Below are 19,041 nucleotides of genomic sequence, written 5' to 3' on the forward strand. Positions count from 1 at the left end.
ATCTGTAATATCCCTCTGAAGAAAGGTATGTGTGTGTGCGCGCGTCTGTTTTCCCTTTTAACTTCTATTACTTTAAGGCCCCGCCGGGGTGCTGAAGCCGATACAGTTCCGGTGGACAGGGCGGTGCTGCCCTCAGCCTTTCATACCATCTTGGAATTGCCCTGCTCTGCCCAAGAGAGAGACCAAGGCTTAGCCTTACAGAGATGGGGCTGCTTTTCCATTTTGATTTCAGAGATGCTCAGAAGACTTCCCCCTGCTTCCCTTATGCTCCAGATTATACAGGTAGCAAGTTACACTTACAAGTCATATACTTTTTACTGAGTTTCTGTTATGAATATTTAGGTGGAAAGCTGCTCTCATCCAGAATCCTTCTGCGGCTTTCTGGGAGGATAGCGCAGAATGGCCAGTTTGGTGATGGGCTCATTACTGCTGAGCCTTAGGGAGGAGATGGCGGGAAGCTGACCTCACCGAGGACTTTCCCCACCTGCCCCCAGTCCTGCAGTGACAGCAGCTCCTGCTCTCAGGTCTGTGAATTTATTCAGAAAAGAGTGAGGATAACACATATACACTTTACCTGCTTGAAACTGATTGGCAGTTTACCTCTGGGGTTTAGTCTCTCTGCCAGTTAATTTATAATCTGTTCCGCCCTTCTCTTCCCTCGCCCGGCATCACCGCTCTTTTCAGGGATGATTGCAAGGAAGAAGAGACTATGGTTTCCAACTATGTGTTTGTCACCGTTCTACTCTGCTGTTACACGGAAAGGTGGACCCACCCACCTCTCAACCACCTTTTCTTCCCTTTCTCGGTTCTTGTTCTGTTTCTTGTTTTTTGAACATGTTAGTGAAAGGACATTTGTGTAATTTTGGTGGAATGAATTTCCATTTGCCAATGTATGAAGAGCACACGTTCTGGGAGCCCGATCATAGGTGCCTGGTTGACTGTGTACAGAGAATGTTGGAGAAAATGTGGCTGTTGGCTGTAACACTTGGATGAAACGAAGGCTGGAATCCAGCCTTCCCCCTGCCTTTTTGGGCTTGGCTGGCGGCCCCGGAGTGCTGGGAAGATGTGTGCTGAGGCTACGGGCTCAGTGGAAGGAGCATCAATAGGCTTTCCACCTGGAACCCATCAGGAGTTCCCGTGTTCCTTCCCTGCCTCCTTGGGCTGCCCTGTTGAGAGACAAGCCATCCTGCTGCAGGAAGGCGTGTCAGCAGCGCTGCAAACACCTGGGTCCCTGTCTTTGCTGCAGCTCACAGGCACAGAGCTCGGGAAACTGGAGCATTTATCAAAAACGGCTTCCACCTCTCATGATGTGCATTGTTAGTTTTGTTAATAAAGAATGTTTCTATGTGGCTTGGCTGCTGCACAGATTTGTAATATATCAAGTCCTTTGAGACATCTCATCCCCCCGAAAGCTGGCAGCTCTGGGGGTGTTTTAAATTTTCCCTTCTGTCACAGGGGAGAGGAACTGATGACATATGGTGGGCCAGAGCCCCTAAAACAAATCTATTTCCACCTTTTACAGCAAAGCTAGGGGAGTTGCCGGAGTGATACGTTGTTAATTTTGCTTCCTGACGCTGAGTGCACCTGATGGGTCTGCCATCCAGCAGCAGGCGGGGGCTCGCAGGGACTGGTGTGAGCCCCGCTGCTCTTCCTTCCCCCTGGGCAGGGGCCACGTTGAGCAGTGTCCACCCAGCAAACACGAGGATCACTTCATTGCTGAAGATCGGGGGCCACAGGCGTTTCTGGTGTTTATCATGGGACACATTACCTTCCTACGGCTCAGGCAACAGATTCTAAAAGAGCCGTGTCGGGCAGAACTATATTACACACATTTTCAGGTTAGAAGTAAAAAAAAAAAAAACACACAAAAGTCCAGTTATTTACAAAGGTGCCTATCATGGTTTATGCTTTTTGATGAAATATTCCAAATAATCCACAATATTTTTCTTATTAAACACTATGAGAAAGATGAAAGGCAGATGACCAGGTATTTCTAATACATGCAGTATACATGTTGGATGAATTCATTGTAACACAGTCATCACTCTGGTAGTAAAAAGTCAAGAATTGCCAATTCAAGGGAAGAAGTCTGAAGTTTAATAAAAAAATGTGAAGACGTTATAAACACCACTAGTAATCAGTGAAATGAATATAAAAGCATGCATTTCTACGCCTCAGATTGGCAGAGATGAGAAAACAACACTCCGTGTCAGGGAGGGACTGGAAATGTGACTTCTCAGGTACACTTGGTGAGTATTGGCTGCTTGCCAGTATATTAGGACGACTCAGAAGATGCGTGTGCTTTTTTTGACGTGACAGTTACCCTCATCCGTGATTGCTCAGTGCGCTCCGTTTATTTCGTGTGAGCGTCAGTGGGGCGCTTCACGGGCTCGGTGCCCCTGAGATGTGACTCACTGCACAGAGAGCTTGCACTTAGCCCCGGGGGAAGCCCGAGGTTGCTGCGCTGGTGACTGGAAGGGTGTTTATCCTGGACAGAACGAACACAGACTCTCGAGCAGGGGTCTCGACGTGTTGTCCAAAGGAACACTTTTTCATTTCCTTCCATAAGTCATGAACATCTGCATGGGGCCATCTTGGCCAGCCAACTCACAAACAAGCTGGTAGAAGTTAACTTTCATAATCTGAGGTCGACCAGCTAGTGCAGTGTGTTGAAGTTTCTATAGGATGCTGATTTCAGAAATCAGTCAAATACCCCACTTTATTCAGTTTTTCCCAGCATTGATGTTTCAAAATTGTGACTGCCTGGAAGAACTCGCCCGTGTCTCTTAATTGGCTGTAATTGCTGTCCTGCCATGGTCGATGTGCCTGTGAGCTGTTTTCAGTCATAACATTTTTGATACCAAATGCATTTTTTTTTTCCCTTTCAAATTTTCCAGATACCAGCTGGGTGTCCTACAATAAATTCTGTACTGACTACCCAATGTTAGCTCAAACCCCGTAGGTAAAGGGCTCAGTCCCGCCGGACTCTCCCCTCCTTCAGATGCTCCTTACCATCTGGGTCTCCATCTATACCTTTCACCACCCAGGTGGAAATCTTTGGTTTCCACAATGCCTTCCTCAGGTTCAACAATTTGCTAGAGTGGCTCACAGAAGGCAGAAAGTGCTTTACCTGGGGGTTTACGGGTTTACGGTGAAAGACGTAATTCATGAAGAGCCAAGTGGAAGAGCTACGTAGGAGGATGTGTGGGTCGGGGGGCGCGGGGCCCCTCCACCCTCCCAGCACGGCATAGGAGGATGTGTGGGTCGGGGGCCGCGGGGGCCCTCCACCCTCCCAGCATGGTGTAGGAGGATGCGTGGGTCGGGGGGCGCGGGGCCCCTCCACCCTCCCAGCACGGCGGTGCGCTCACCACCTGAACACTCCCAGAGCCCCATTGCTTAGGGATTTCTACGGAGTTTTACCATATGTCGGCCTGATTACAACAAGTACAAGGATATTGTGGATTAGAAGAAAATCAGAAACATGTGGCATCAAAGAAATTTTATGTTCATTAACAGACCTCTTTGGACTCTGCCTCCAGGCTCCCCCAGAGATATCTTCATTCATTAACTCCGACGGGATCGTTAGATTTGAGTAGTTATAACATGTGAGCATGTGAACATATGTACTTTGTAACTTCTAAAAGACTGTACTAATGTGAGTATTACTAGGTCAGTACTGTTGATTGATCATCTTATTAAAGATTGCCAAATATTTTGGGGTCCGTCATTTATTAGGAACTCGGAAGTTTGCAGGTAGCCTTTGGATAAAAGATTTATTTTTTTCTCTTGTATTGTTTGGTTGAATTAATCATGGCGGTCTGCATTTTAATGTCTCCTTTTTCTAAGTGTGTTTGTTAGACTGCTGAGTTGTCATTTTAAAGTGCTTTGTACGTAGATACTCAGAATGAGAGGTTAAGCGGACCCACGTTTCCCGTCTTCTGGGAGCATGTAAATGTCTCTGCTTTCCCCGCGTCCAGCCCACCATGCTGCACCTGCGACCCTCAGGACTTGCCGGTCACAGGTGGTTCGTGGTTTAGTCGCTGTCATGCCTGACTCTTTGCGACCCCATGGACTGTAGCGCACCAGGCTCCTCTGTCCATGGGATTGCCCAGTCAAGACTACTGGGGTGGGTTGCCATTTCCTCCTTCAGGGAATCTTCCCGGTCCAGGGATCAAACCCGCGGCTCTTGCATCTCCCCGCGTTGGCAGGCGAATTCTTTAGCACTAACACCACCTGGAAAGTCCATGTACCATAGGGGTCCAGGCCAATTTCAGAGAAGACTGGCTGCTTCTCAGGGCCTGGTACTACTCCACTATATATTGTGTTGGCCAAAAAGTTTGTTCAAGTTTTTCTGTAAGATGTGGGTTTCACATCTTATGGAAGAACCGGGATGAACTTTTGGGCCAGCCAGTAGTTCCCGGTCTCAAAGGGGACGCTGCTCTGAACCCGTTGTCCGCTCTTCCTGCGTAACTAGCGTCGGGAGGTCTGGGTGGTTCAGTGGAAATCATGTGCAGCTTCATCAGCGCTTATGTGCCAGCTCTTCACAGAAACTGTGAAATGGGTATTCCTCACCCCCATTTTTCAGAGAAGAAATTAAAGTCCTGAGAGGTAGCATGACTTCCCAGTTAGGTTTGGGAAGTTCAGGAGCCGGAAGTCAAGGCCAAGGCTGCTTTGCTCGGGTGACTGAGGGACCCTGGGCACTCAGGGTGTGGTGAGCTCTGGGCGGGGCCCGGGAAGGCACAGAAAACTCCGCACCACCCCCCACCCCCCACCCCCCGAGGAGGGTGCTGCCTGTTCCTCATCAGGATGCCGAGGAGGTTCCAGAAGGACTTAATTAAAAGCCCTGCATAAATGCATGACTTTATATTAGGTTGGCAGAGGTTTCCTGCCAATACATGAAGTGCTGAGAATCAATAGGAAGAAGTTTACGGTTATAAAGTAGAAACGAGCAGGGCATGAAAGGCTAATTGGGACATGTGGAATGTTAGGAAACGTCCAGATTTATGTTTGTGAGGTTTGCAAGATGCTCCCCTAGCAGTTTCTGGCAGGTTTTGATAATTGATGGACTGAAAGTAGCTGAGCTCCTCAGACGAGCCCAGCAGGCTGTCATTTAAACACATACTCTCCCAGAGTGCCCTCCTCTCCTTGCACCTGAAGGGCACACACCTGTGTTCACTGGGTGTAAGATGCTTTAGGGTCGGAGAGGGAGTGAAGCAAACAAGGGCGCTGTCACGTAATTTCAACACCGTTTATCCGCGTCCTGCCCTGAGATCACGCCTGAGCCCCTCGCGTGACTGGCAGGGGCGTCAGTGCCCCCGGGGAAAGGTGATCCCCGTTGTTACAAGGGAGTAAGACCACAGTGGTTCAGCGCTGACAGCAGATCTAGACTCTTGCTTTCACTCAGCAAAGTGACTAATTCTGAGTTGACTCGGCTCTCACGATTATAGGCTAAATGAAGAATGCTGTACTAACACTGAGTTTCTGATAATGGTTTTTAAAATTTAATTCAGAACACCTTTTTTTTGGTATCAATAACTTCTAAAAATGTACCGTTTTACTCTTTTAATTGTCTAGGCATTTTCTTTCACCAAATACTTTTTTGTGCTGTTTCAATGGAATTCTGTCAGTGAAATGAAAGAAAACTAAACCATGTGCCTGTGAAGAACCAAGATTTAAGTGATTTTTTTCTTTCAGGCTATACCACACTGCACACGGGATCTTAGTTCCCCGACCAGGGATCAAACCCACACCCTCTGTAGTGGAAACTCAGAATCTGAACCGCTGGAGCCACCAGGCAGTCCCGATGCTATATACTTTGATTTTAGTTAAATAGGCAGGAAAGGAGAAGAAAGCAATTTGTGTAGAACTCACGCACTGTGTGCCGGGCACCCTCCTAGATTCCGTGTGTTTACATATATATATCTATTTGTATGTCTACATACTGTTATCTTACTTTGTCTGCATAGTATTTATAACCGTTTTGCAGATGACAAAACTGTGGTTTAAAGAGATCAAATGAAAAAAAGAAAAAAGAGATCAAATGACTTTGCTAGTTAAGATGGGTTTAGAATTTGAACCCAGGACTCTTTCTTTCAAAGCTCTTGATTTTGTCGGTATCTGTCTTGCAAAGAATAAGCTGCAGTTATCAGAAGGTTACAGAACATGACGTGGGGAAGCTGTAGTGTGGCTCTTGATCTAGTTTGACCAGCACAATCTTGTTAAGTAGGTGTTTCACGAGGATCCGAGGGTGAGTCTACAGGATGTGTGAGGGGAGTCGGGCCTCCCTAGGCGTTTTCCAAGGATCTCATCGTCTAGAGAAGACTGCATTGCTGGTCTCTGCTTATAATTGATTTTTAGAAATTCTCATTGGCAGCTGTCACTTGTGAAGCTGTGCTGTTTGGCTACTGTTTTTCTTCACGTGGGAGTTTTCCTGGTGGTTCAGATAGTAGAAAAAATACTCCTGCAGTATGGGAGACCCGGGTTTGATCCCTGGGTGGGGAAGATCCCCTGGAGAAGGGAATGGCAACCCAGTCCAGTGTCCTTGCCTGGAGAATCCCACGGACAGAGGAGCCTGGTGGGCTGCAGTCCGTGAGGTCACTTGCTGACTTGGCCACTTAGTATCTTGAGCCGTGCCTCGTGAGCCGTCAGACCAGCAGCATAGCACCTCCGCGTCTGGTGTGACTTTGAGCTCGGCCTGCGCTCATCCGGTCTGCACCCTCTGCGGTGCCTTCCCTGGTCCTTTGAGGCTCCCCAGACTTCCGGTGTCCGTCACTGACCGTGCCCTCGGGGCCTCACCTCTTCGTGGCCGCACGCCCCTCATTCTCTGGATTGACCCCTCCTCTGTCCGTCCTCTCGTCAGCGATGCACTCCCTTGTCAGTGTGTTTCTCTCTGTACTCAATACCGAGGCGCTCCAGCTTCATGTGTTTTAAGGTCTTTGATGTCGGGGGTGACGATTTGAACAACAGTATTTTACACAAAGTGGGAGTTAGAAAGAAACCCCTTTACAAATGATTCAGTGTGACTTCACTTCAGCACACTCGCTGGCAGCATAGGGATTGGTCAGGGACCGTGTCGCGAGGGGCACAGGGGTCTGGCACTTGCACATCACTTGTGGGGCTGCCAGCCAGGGCGCTCCTGCTGGGAGACCTGATCGGCCCTCTCTGTTCAAGACGCGTAAACTGTTCGACCTTGGAGTCCAGCTTTTAGGACTTTGTCCTAAAAATGCTGTTATGTATATGCAACCATCTGTGTACAAGGGCATTCTTTATAGATTTACTCATTTTAGCAAAATATTGGAAAAAGTTAAATGTTCAATAGGGAAATGGCTAAATACACTGTGGGACACTCGTATGATGAAAGACTACACCGGGTAAAAGAATGAAATAGATCCACATGCACCCTCCCTGGGAATCTACACTGACAAGAATAAGGTGCAGAACAGACGCTAACATTTGTGTAAAGTTAAGTCTGCAGGGGGGCATGTGTGTGTGTGTGGGTGCATACAGCTGTATGGCGTGGAAACTTGCTTATAGGCAGATCGGGGAGGCAGTGGAATTTACTCTTCACTGCTTACCCTTTCATAACATTTCAATGTTATTATAATTTTTCTGTGAAAAATATCAGATTAATTTTTTAAAAGTCTGATAGTACAGACTTATTTCCAAGTCTATTGACTTAAGAACAGTAGGTGAGATAATGTGTGTAAAGAGCTTAGCATAGTTCCAGATCTAACAGTGCATCTTCAGTAAACGAAGCTGAGTGGGGGTGGGGGGGGCGTGGCGGAGATGGTAGAATTGGGTGAGGACGCCAGAACTTTACACTAGGAAGTCTTGGTGGTGAAAAACAGCGGATGTCCCATCCCCCAGCTCAGCCTCACCTGGGGATCTGGGTCCTCACAAAGAGATGGTTGGAAGTGTGAAATAGTTTATAGATCTGGTGCGTTGATTTAAAAGATAAAGTTAAGAAGTAATATTTTCCTTTGTTCTTGTCTGCATTTTCATGTTTTTTTTTTTAACATAAAGTGACCATGAATCACTTAATAGCAGAGAAAAAAATTAAAAGCTGTATGTGTCTCCCCAGGGAAAAAGCAATTGTTGAGTCAGACTTCGCAGCCTTGACAGATGAGCCGTGCTCTCGGTGGTGTGGGCCCTCGCCCACCACCTCGAGCTCCCGGTGTGTCCAAGCCTGGTTTCGAGGCGCAGGCCTTCTGGCTCTAAAGTTAGGGTCTGATGCTTCCATTTGAGGATGTCCATCATGGGTTCGTGCTTTCCGTGAAGCTGCTGGGATGGGATCCGGCTTCTCAGGCACGTGACCATCTGCTGGGGCCTCTGACCTGTGAGAGCCCCAGTCCCCAGCGCGAGTGACTGTCACATGTGCTTGTCAGGAATTCCTGCTTGCAGTTCTGCGTCCTCACCTGGGGTGACTGCCAGTGACTCGCATGCTTGCGGCTTCCTTGTCCACTTCAGTTCTGCTCCACCTGACCCTCTGTGATGACCAAGGCTGGAGAGAGGGACAGGTGTTCTCCGGGAAACCCTGCCGAGGGGAGGTGGGGACAACACGGCGAAGAGATCCCCGGTGACCCGGGGGCGGCCATGGGTGGTGCTTTGTCCATGGTCCATGGACAAAGTGCATGGTGCATGTTGGTCCACGTTTCTTCTTCTGAGTGTTGCAGCTTTCTGGTTTGGTGGGCTGTGCTCATAAGACCATTAATAGATGTGTTTTTAATCTTTGTGTCTTGCAGTTAGGTAATGATGTTAGTTGTTGTTTTTTTTACCAATATTAAAAAAAAAAATCCATAAATGATTTAATTAAATGCACAGATGTCATTCAGATAGAAACGATTTCAAATGTTGCTTCTTTTGAACAGATATTCTTAGCTGAAAATTAACGTGTTTTTGACCAATTAGAAATTATGAATAAATCATTTTTCTATAATATTTCAGCAGTGCTGTTAGGCAACATACAATTACATTAGGTGATTCAGTGTGTAGAGGTGTCATGAATTAGTTTTTCACTCTTGCCATCAGAGATTTAAGTTTATGGAGAAATTGTGTGGTCAGTCATCAAAGAAAATATATATAACAAAATAGAAAGTTTAAAAAACTTAACATTTGGTGTATAAACACAGGGGCTTTCCAAATAGCTCAGTGGTAAAGAACCAGCCTGCCAGTGCAGGAGATGTAAGCGATGTGGGATCGATCCCTGGGTGGGGAAGATCCCCTGGAGGAGGAAATGACAACCCACTCCAGTATTCTTGCCTGGAGAATCCCATGGACAGAGGAGTCTGACAGGCTGCAGTCCAAAAGAGTCTGACTTGACTGAGCTACCGAGCGCCCATGCATGTGAACAAACACAGACTCTTGTATTTAATGCCATTGTCAAGTAGTAAGTTACGGTAGTAATTCTACCTACAGTGAGTGGAGTCGACAGAGGGCGCCTGTGCATTTAGCTCCATTCCTTCCATACTTCGGGGCAGTGTTTTGCCTTTTGCAGAGCAGAGAGAGGCAGGAGACGTCTTGTGGAAGGTGCTGGACTCAGCGTTGCTGCTCCTGCTGGCTGAGTGTCTTTCTAGCACAGACTTCAGGAAGCAGCGGGCCTACCGCTTCAGTACAGAGCTCCTGCGAGACTTAGCAGGAAAAATTACAGAGGCGTAGATGTAATCGAACCGTTCACTTTCACCCTTTTCCCCTGTATCATTTTTATTGCTGAGTAAAAATTGGCACTTACCATCCAGCTCTGTAAGAATGCAGTCACTGGCCTCGGTAGTTGCTGACCTTCAACAGCCTCTGAAAGAAGTGCAGGGTGACGATCAGGAAGGAGGCACTCTGTGCTCCGGGAAAAACTGGAAGAACAGGCCCTCAGATAGTTAGATATTTTTAGGAGACGATTATATGAGCCCAGCTCTTGCAACTCTGTGTCTAGAAAAGCACTAAAATCCTGACTGCAGACACCTGTCCCTCATGATTAGCAGAGTGTGCGCGCATGCCGTCACATCAGTCGTGTCCCACCCTTTGCGACCCAGTGGACTGTAGCCCACTAGACTCCTTTGTCCGTAGCATTTCCCAGGCAGGAATACTGGAGTGGATTGCTATGCCCCTCCCCTTCAGGGGATCTTCCAACCCAGGGACTGAACCTTCATTTCTTACATCTCCTGCATTGGCAGGCATGTTCTTTACCACTAGCGCCACCTGGGAAGCCCCTTGACTAGCAGTAATGTTCTGCAAAAATATGTTTCATTGCATGTACCCCGTTTACCAGAATTACATACATACTGACTGCCCTCCCCCCACCTCTTTGGAGCAGTTTCTCAGATCTATCGTGAGAGGCTGTCTCCTGGGCTCATTTTGCCCCAAATAAAAACGCATAACTCTCAGGTGCATTTTTTTCAATTGACATTATTTATCAGATACTATTTCCTTTGAGATTAAAACAACCCAAAAGATAAGGTAGTTCTTAGTAAGAAAGCTCATAGTGGAGGAAAAAATATCTTAGTTCTAAATATTATATATCATTCTAGAGTTATAAAATAAGACGGGCTTTTTCTCTGAAAGAACAAAGATCTGGCATTTGATGGTTTTTAAAAGTCAGAGAGACTTTATTTCATTCCCGTGTAACTGGAAGCTGGGAGTCTTCAAAGTGTTTCTAAAACCAAAGATATTTCTTCACATGTATGGCATCTCATAAATCTGTGGGCAAATAAACTGTTTTCAAAAGCCCAGATTTGTTTTTGAAATAAAATATATGCTTGTGTTTCCCAGATCTGTATTTAAAATGATGCACAGAGCTATTTATGTGGTGTCAGACTCGAAAAGACCGTCAGCATTTCAAAGAGCTCAAGTAAACAGTGGCTGACTCTGTCACTCCATGCAGAAATGTTTCCCAACTGTTTTTTAACCTTTCAAATTTTTTGATATTTGTAAACATCCAAAGATGGCTCAGTGGGTCAAGAATCCACCTACAATGCAGGAGACACAGGAAACTCGGGTTCGATTCCTGGATCAGGAAGTTTCCCCGGAGAACTTGGCAACCTGGCAACCTGCTCTGTATTCTTGCCTGAAAAATCCCATGGACAGAGGAGCCTGGCGGGCTGTGGTCCCTGGGGTCACAAAGAGTTGAACACTAGTGAGTAAGTGCGCACACACATACACACACACATACACAGAGTCTTAATTTTCATGGGTCAAATATATGTATCATTTGTTTCTTTTATTTACTGGTTAAACATTCATTCCTAACCCCGGATCAGTTGAAGATTTACTCATATTTCTTCTATTTTCTTAAAAAAAAATACTTTTAAAACATTATAGAACTTTCATCTTATTTTGGCATGTCAGATGAAGTGAGGATCAGATCATTTTTCTCCCAAATACTTAGTTTCTTAACACTGTTTCTTATAGGAGCCTTTTCTATCTTGATTAATGAGAATGTATATTAAGTTTTTAGATATCTCCAAATGTATTTGCTCTGTCAGTTCTTGCACCAGTTTTTATTATTATTGTTTTCTTATTAGTTTTTCAAAAAATTCCTAGCTTCTGTCACTTGTTGTAATTTTTCAAGTGAACATGGGGACTTTTTTTTTTTTTTAAATGTACTTTATTTTTATATTTTCTCAGTCATGCTGTGTGGCATGTGGGATCTTAGTTCCCTGACCAAGGATCAAACCCGCACCCCTTGAATTGGAAGGTTGGAGTCTAAACCATTGGTCCAGGGAAGTCCTGGGGATCATTTTTAACTCTGGAGAGTTGGACCATAAAGAAAGCTGAGCACCGAAGAACTGATCCTCTCGAACTGTGGTGCTAGAGAAGACTCTTGAGAGTTCCTTGGCCAGCAAGCAGATCTAACCAGTCAACCCTAAAGGAAACCAACCCTGAATATTCACTAGAAGGACTGATGCTGAAGCTCCAATACTTTGGCCACCCTGATGTGAATGACAACAGGCTTTGGGGTCGATCTGGGCTCTGGCTCTCACCAGGACCCCTGTTTTCTATGTGTTTGTACAGCCTCATTTTCCTTTATAAAATATCAATCTTGAATTCTGCTGGTGACTAGATGAGGTGTTATCTGTGAAGTGCTCAGTGATTCAAGAAATACTAGTCATAGTAATGTCATGATTATTCTATTATTCATCTGTTCTTCCACCAGACCTTTTACAAGAGGTATTAGTAAAGCAATGAGCAACTTTTAGACATTTTTCTCCTTGATCTGTTGTAAAGGTGGAAAATCTGTAAGGCAAATTGCTATTTTGATATTTTAAAGATAGCAGAAAAGCTGTGGTTTTTCCAGTAGTCATGTATGGATGTGAGAGTTGGATCATAAAGAAGGCTGAGTGCTGAAGAACTGATACTTTAGAATTGTGCTGGAGAAGACCCTTGAGAGTCCCTTGGACTGCAAGGAGATCCAGCCAGTCCATCCTAAAGGAGATCAACTCTGAATACTCATTGGAAGGACTGATGCTAAAGCTGAAGCTCCAATACTTTGGCCACCTGATGTGAAGAGCTGACTCACTGGAAAAGACCCTGATGCTGGGAAAGATTGAAGGCAGGAGGAGAAGGGACGACAGAGGATAAGATGGCTAGATGACATCACTGACTCGATGGACATGAGTTTAAGTAAACTCTGGGAGTTGGTGATGGACAGGAAGGCCTGGCGTGCTGCAGTCCATGGGGTCGCAAATAGTCAGACATGACTTAGCACCTGAACAATAGCAAAGAAAGACCCAGGACTGCCGAGGTTGCAAAACTGCTGATTTACACGAGTATGTTCATCAGGGGCGGTGTCAATTAAACAAATGTGATCTGTTATGTGAGGGGTCACCTTGACCTCTCCACCGCAAGGTCAGCGAGGGGTTCCTTTCAGTTGCAGCGTGCCTGCAGCGCCTCAGACACACTGGCGCAGACAAGCCCATGTGTTCTGTGTTCAGAACAGGTGATGGGGAAGCAGAGAGGAGAGGAATTCAGCATCATGCTTAAATTTTGTGTTTGAGACAGGCAGACAGTTAAATGCCTAAAGCAACACAGGAAAGCGGCTTGAACTTTAAGAATGTTCCTTCTCCTCCCGTCTCCTGCTTCGCCCTGAGATTTTCACATTTATATTAATTATCTTCACAGCTCGTATTAGGTTATACAATAGAATCTGAATTTCAAATAAATGTCACAATCGGAAAATAGGCCTATTACCCTTCACAGGCAGCAGGGAAGAAAAGGCGCTTCTGTTCCTGGATTGTGTGGTCCTGTGAAGCACAGACCTTATTTTTCAAATACCTTGTCACCAAAACAACCAGGAAATCTCATTAAAGAGTCTCCAGGGTGCTGGGACCGTGGCAGGACGTGGCCACGTGGATGAGTGAGCCGTGGCCCCGGGGCCGGGCCCGCCTCCCGCTGGCTCCAGGATGAGCTGGGAGTCTCCTCCAGCTGGACCCAGGCCTCTCGTCCCAAGAGGGAGCACGTGTAACCAGCCGGTCTTCAGGGTACTTTCCGGTGTCCACTTCTCTGAGCAGACACAGGAGGCACCGCTCTGTGTGTTTTTCTGAGCCATTCCCAAGAAAAAGGAGTGGGCTTTGTTCCTCAGTCAGGCTCACGGTGCTCATGTAGGCAAAACTCATCACCACCCCAACAATACTTTTCTGTTTGTGTGTGTGTGTTTTGCATCATTGTGAAACAGAGCAGGACCCTATGGTCCTTTTCCCCCCAGGTCCTCAGCCTGCTTCTTGTCTGTGGACAAGCTTTAGGCAAAGAATAAGTTCCACAAGAGACGTGAGACAATGCAGAAGCAAAGGAAAACAGTCAAAGGAGACCGACTAATAATAGTTTAGTCATCGAGCAGTGTCAAGGAGCTTGAGTTACTCCTCCCCGGCTATAGATAACATTCTGAGCCATATCCTGGGAGCTGTCCTGTGGATACTGAAACCCCCACCAGGTGGAAGGAGTCAGCTACATGCCGACCAGCCTGTAGCTAAGTCATAAGCTGCCACAATCCTGAAAAGTGGCCTCAGGGAAACAAACTGGCCTTGTATTTTCCCGGGGAGCAGAGGTTCGGTGTCCACTGATTCCGTGCACTCAGAGATGTTCTAGATCAGAACTGCTGTTAGTAACGGGAATTGACTGTGTATTGTTTTCATTATTTTCACGATTCAGATATCTTGCAGTTTGAGTTAAATGCTTTCATGTACTAGCTAATCCTTAAAACTTACAGAAAAATGCAGAACTGTGTTTCCAGGGGGTTTAGCAGAGAGCCCAGGATGATCAGGACTGGTTGGGGCTGCTCAGGGCTGTTGGAGGCTGAGATGTGGACCTCAGTTTCACTCTCCATCTCGATGCGGTGTTCAGGCATGATCTAGCAGGTGTGGGGCTACCTCTCTGAAATAAGAATTAAGGAGTGCTGCCTGATTTGCGTCCTCATGAATGAGTTGCTGAGAAGCCTCAGTGCTGTGCTTGGTTGTTTCCGTGAGGCCTGCTGTAGGGAGGGGAGGAAGCATTTGCGGAATCACTCAGTTAACGGAGGGTGTCTCTTCTCGGTGAAACGGCAGTTCGGAAATACCCAACGTGGTATTCCCACTGGGGGTTACTCCTTTGACTTGGGAAGAGGTTCTTTTTAAAGGACAGAAACGTCGTCCTGTTCCTCCAGGAGCTTAAAATCCAAGAGATGGGCCAGCTTCCTGATGGGTGGGCTTCTCAGGAGGAAAGAAGGGATGGGTCAGTTCTGTGTGGGCAGAGTGTGAAGGATAAGACCTGGTGTCACAGAGGCGGAGCATCTCTGGAGTTATGGACCATGTCAACAGGAAACTGTTTTGGTTTGAAAAGAAAACTCATAAGGAACTTACCAGGACTGTGTCTGTTGCAAAAAGTGAGGTTGGCTGGCATTTATCAGGAGAGGATGAGCAATGGGAATGTCAGGGACAGCCTGGGACCAGGCAGGAGTCAGGTCAGCCTGGCCCTGAGCCTGGTGCTCCTTCCAGTCAGGAGGACCGCACTGGCCAGCCCAGCAGTGGCTGGCTGTCATAGAGCTGCCAAGAGGATCAAAAGAAAGAGAGGAAGAAAGAAAAGGCTTCAGGGAAGAGGCGACACTGAGGCACCATTTGTAGGTAGAGAAATCTTCCCGGCTGTTAGCGTCTACCTGATAATTGCGGGGCTATCCGCTGCACTTCAGGAAAATATAAAAAAGTAAATCCAGCTGGGGAGAGAAGGTGGGATGACTTGAGAGATGAGCAGCACTGAAACATGAGCGTTACCATGTGTAAGGTAGACAGCCAGTGGGAACTCGCTGCGTGACACAGGAGCCCGAAGTTGGTGCTCTGTGACGGCCTCGAGGGGCGGGCTGGCAGGGAGGTGGAGGGAGGTTCCGGAGGGAGCCGACATGTGTGCCCCCACGGCTGGTTCATGCTGACGTCTGGCAGAAACCAACACAAGACTGTAACCTAATTATCCTCCAGTTAAAAACAAAATTAAAAAAATAAATGCCGAAGCAGACCAAAAAAAGTAATTATGGAGCTAAGAACTGGCAAAGACTCTTTCCTCCACTCTAGCCAAGACTCCAGGATTTTGTATGCAGCGACTTTATTTGGAGGATCTTAGATGAAATCAGTTTATTTAGAATATTTAGGAGAGAAGGATTTTGAACCTGGAGGCCATGTCTTCTGTGTAACAGTATTATTTCTAATTACCTAAAATAGTTTTTAATATGCAGTTTAGTGAGTTGATTTAAAACAAGTTTTAATTTTACTTGCCATAGCCATTTGGCTTGCTAATTATTTCTGGGTGAACACGTTAGTCTTTTTCATTAGCTAAGTATTTTTTTATTTTAAGACTGTTCTGTATATGTAGGGTTATTACATTTTATTTGAATGCTGAATTTAGTGGATAATGAATTATGCTGTCATTCTCCAAATGTATATGTGGAACTACTGTAAATACCTTTCATTAAAGACAAAAATAAATGATGGCTAGTTGATTGACCGAAGTTGAGATTAACTAGCAGTTTTGATGTTTCATTTGACTGTGATAAGACTCTGAAGAGCATTAAGGATGAATTTGGTATATTTGTTTTACAGTTTGTGTTATTTTTTATATGCATTGAGAAGAATTTTTTTTCCCTGGCATATTTAAGAAAGTATTCATACTAATGGGTACTAGTAACATGAACTTAATTTTAACTGATATTTTTCCCAAGTGAAAATTTGTGAAAGAGTGGTTGGGAATTCAGCTGCCATTCCAAACACGGTGACATCTTTAGACACTTATTAACCAGGCTTTAAATTCATTTTGCAGGGTCTTTTGTCTGCAGTCATTCCCTCATGTATTCGTTTAATTACAGATTTTCACCTTTTGACTTATGACAGTAAAACTGATTTCTCTTGGAACTAAGTCCAGTGATTTGTGTGTGTGTGTGTGTGTGTTTTTAAAAAAAAAACCTTTAAAAAGTTGTGTTTTTCTATTTGTCTGTGTCCATCACAAGCTACTTTTCTCTTGAGGACTCCTCTCTTCTTGAATAATTAAGAAGTTTCTAGCATGGCAGAACACTTGCCAATCTCTCATTCTTGAAAACACGGCATTTATGTGCTAAGAATGGTATTGCTAGTCATTTCTCCGCTGAACTACAGTGATGAAAAGACATCTCTTCTGAATGGGAATGCGGCCTTGTGTATTCAGATAACCATTGCATTTAGAACTGCCCTCGCTGCTCCTTTTTTCTCCCCTTAGACTTAGTTTTAATAAAAGGCATTACCTACCCACAAGGTGCCGATTTCATAAGGAGGCCTTGGTGTCGGGGGTGGGGGGCTCTCTGATCTGTGTGCCGGGGCGCTGCCTCTCCTCGGGCCTGCCCTCTGAGCGAGCTGCCAAGCTCTTTTCGTAATTGTCTTGACAAGTGCGTGCTCCTTTATGGAGCAGCTGGGCCTCTGCCAGCCCGCGCAAGCCAGGCGCCCCAGGCGTCAGAGTCCAGTGCCAGGTTCTTGCTGGTGGCTTTTTAAGCCATACCTTAAATATGTTGCTGAGACCAGTGGTGGATAGATAGTTATTTGAGGTAAGGATTGCATTCATTTATTCTGGTGAGGAAGAGCATTTGTGAATGGTAAAGGATCGCTGGTGTTTCCGAGCTGCGGATCCTCCTGTGGGCTGAAGCCTTCTCTTTCTGCCTTGGGGGCTTCCCTTGTGCCGCTTACATGCTCCAGAATCCATCACAAAAACACATCTGGATGGTGCATCTTTGGAGGAAAGAGTTTATATACTTCATGCTGTCCAGTGTTAAAGGGCCTGAAGTAGAAAAGCAAGGTTGTTGCACCAGTGCCCACGATCACATCTAGGAATTGGGCACAGCAGATCTGGGGGAAAATAGTCTTTGTGTCCAAACGGACAGAGCTCAAGGAAGGAGTCCAGGATGCTCTTACTGCAACTGTGTTCAGATGTTCAGACGTTCTCCTGGGCGTTTCATGTTACTGCAGGTTAATGATATCCAAAAGCAGTGTCCACCTGACCCTATATTGGTTATTTGCTAGAGGGAGAGATGTCCATGTCCATAGACAGTTACTTACCAGTAGGTTGATTTGGCATGAAAAGTGTGACTCTTTCTATTTCTGTTGGCTTCAACCAAGCCAGCAGGAGATAAGTTTTCCTGCTGCCCAGTGAATTCCAGAATCTGTACAAACAGTATCTTCTCGTCTTTCTGCATATCTAGGCTGGACTCTCTGTGATTTTATTCTTTGTGTGTTGCATAAAACCCCTTCCCGAATAGCCCCTATTATTCTCCAGGTAGAGCTCTCCTGGTAACGTGTGGCCTTGTCCCCGGGGACAGACTTCCTTTGCTCATGGCCTTTCTCTTCTGTCTTCCTTTCCCAGGGACGGAACTCTGCCTGGTTCCTGGTGACCCTTTGGTAAGATCTTTGCCCTATTTGCAAAGTTTCAGCTGTGTTCTTGGCTTCTTTAACTCCTTCAGTTTGGGTCATATGAACATTCTGTAACCCAGTCTTGTATGTTTCTCTAAAATGTATAAGTGTTTTGATACAGATTTTCCTGAATTCAGAACTAGCTTCTACTAACATTGTAGTAGTTGCTCCGTCGCTCACTCGTGTCTGACTCTGTGCAGCCCCATGGATTGTAGCCCATTAGGCTTCCCTGCCCTTCATTATCTCCTGGAGCTTGCTCAAACTCATGTCCATTGAGTCGGTGATGCCATCCAACAATCTCATCCTCTGTCACCCCCTTCTCCTCCTGCCTTCAATCTTTCCCAGCATCAGGGTCTTTTCCAGTGAGTTGGTTCTTTGCATCAAGTGGCCAAAGTATTGGAGCTTCAGCTTCAGCATCAGTCCTTTCAATGAATATTCAGGGTTGATTTCCTTTAGAATGGACTGATTTGATCTCCTTGCAGTCCAAGGGACTCTCTCAAGAGTCTTCTCCAGCACTGCAATTCAATAGCATCAATTATACTAACATAACATGATGTGTTTTATTTCTCTACACTATTTTATTACAGTTCTTTTCTAAGTAACATCACCTGTGAGATAAGAGAGGTGAAAACACTTTAATTGAACCCATTTACTGTTTTGCCATGTAATTAAAATTCCAATGAGCCTGTTAATATGTCAATATTAATATATCAAAATTAAAGAAAATGCTATTTCTGGAAGTACCTAAAGGTCATTCCCTAACACACAGGTGCCTAAGAAAGTGAAACATGTTATTTGTCCTCAGAAGGAAGGCAAGGGGAGGCTAGAAAGGTGGTTGGGTCCCTCCAAAGCCATATGTGAATTTTCTGCCCAGCCGTGAGAGTTTTTAAGGGGAAAAACTGAAGAAGTCATCTCAGCTAATCACTGAGATGTGGGGGTTAGGCTGGTGTGCCAGCTTGTGGACTTCTTGTGATTTTTTCTTTAGATGTTAGCTTGTTCTCATAGTTTGTTCAAGCGATTACTGAAGGGGAGGCTAGGGAAGCAATCTGGTCACCTATTAATGACTTAGTCTTCATTTCTTTTCCTCTGATCTATGGAAAGAACCAATAGGTTCTTTGCATCAGGTGGCCAAAGTACTGGCGCTTCAGCTTCAGCATCAGTCCTT

The 19,041-nt window shown here is 45.7% G+C and overlaps 1 protein-coding gene across 5 annotated transcripts in view; it reads left to right on the plus strand.

Moving 5' to 3' along the window:
* FARS2 (phenylalanyl-tRNA synthetase 2, mitochondrial) overlaps positions 1-19,041 on the plus strand; it is a 312,626-nt gene that overhangs the window by 25,757 nt on the left and 267,828 nt on the right. The window contains exon 2 of one of the 5 annotated variants that reach the window (XM_070456990.1): positions 17,830-17,864. The exons of the other annotated variants lie outside the window; for them this stretch is intronic. The gene's annotated coding sequence lies outside the window, so the exon portion shown is untranslated. The remainder of the gene's footprint in view (positions 1-17,829; positions 17,865-19,041) is intronic. 5 annotated transcript variants of the gene reach the window in all.

This window comes from Odocoileus virginianus, chromosome 27, assembly GCF_023699985.2.
Source record: "Odocoileus virginianus isolate 20LAN1187 ecotype Illinois chromosome 27, Ovbor_1.2, whole genome shotgun sequence".
Lineage (NCBI taxonomy): Eukaryota > Metazoa > Chordata > Mammalia > Artiodactyla > Cervidae > Odocoileus > Odocoileus virginianus.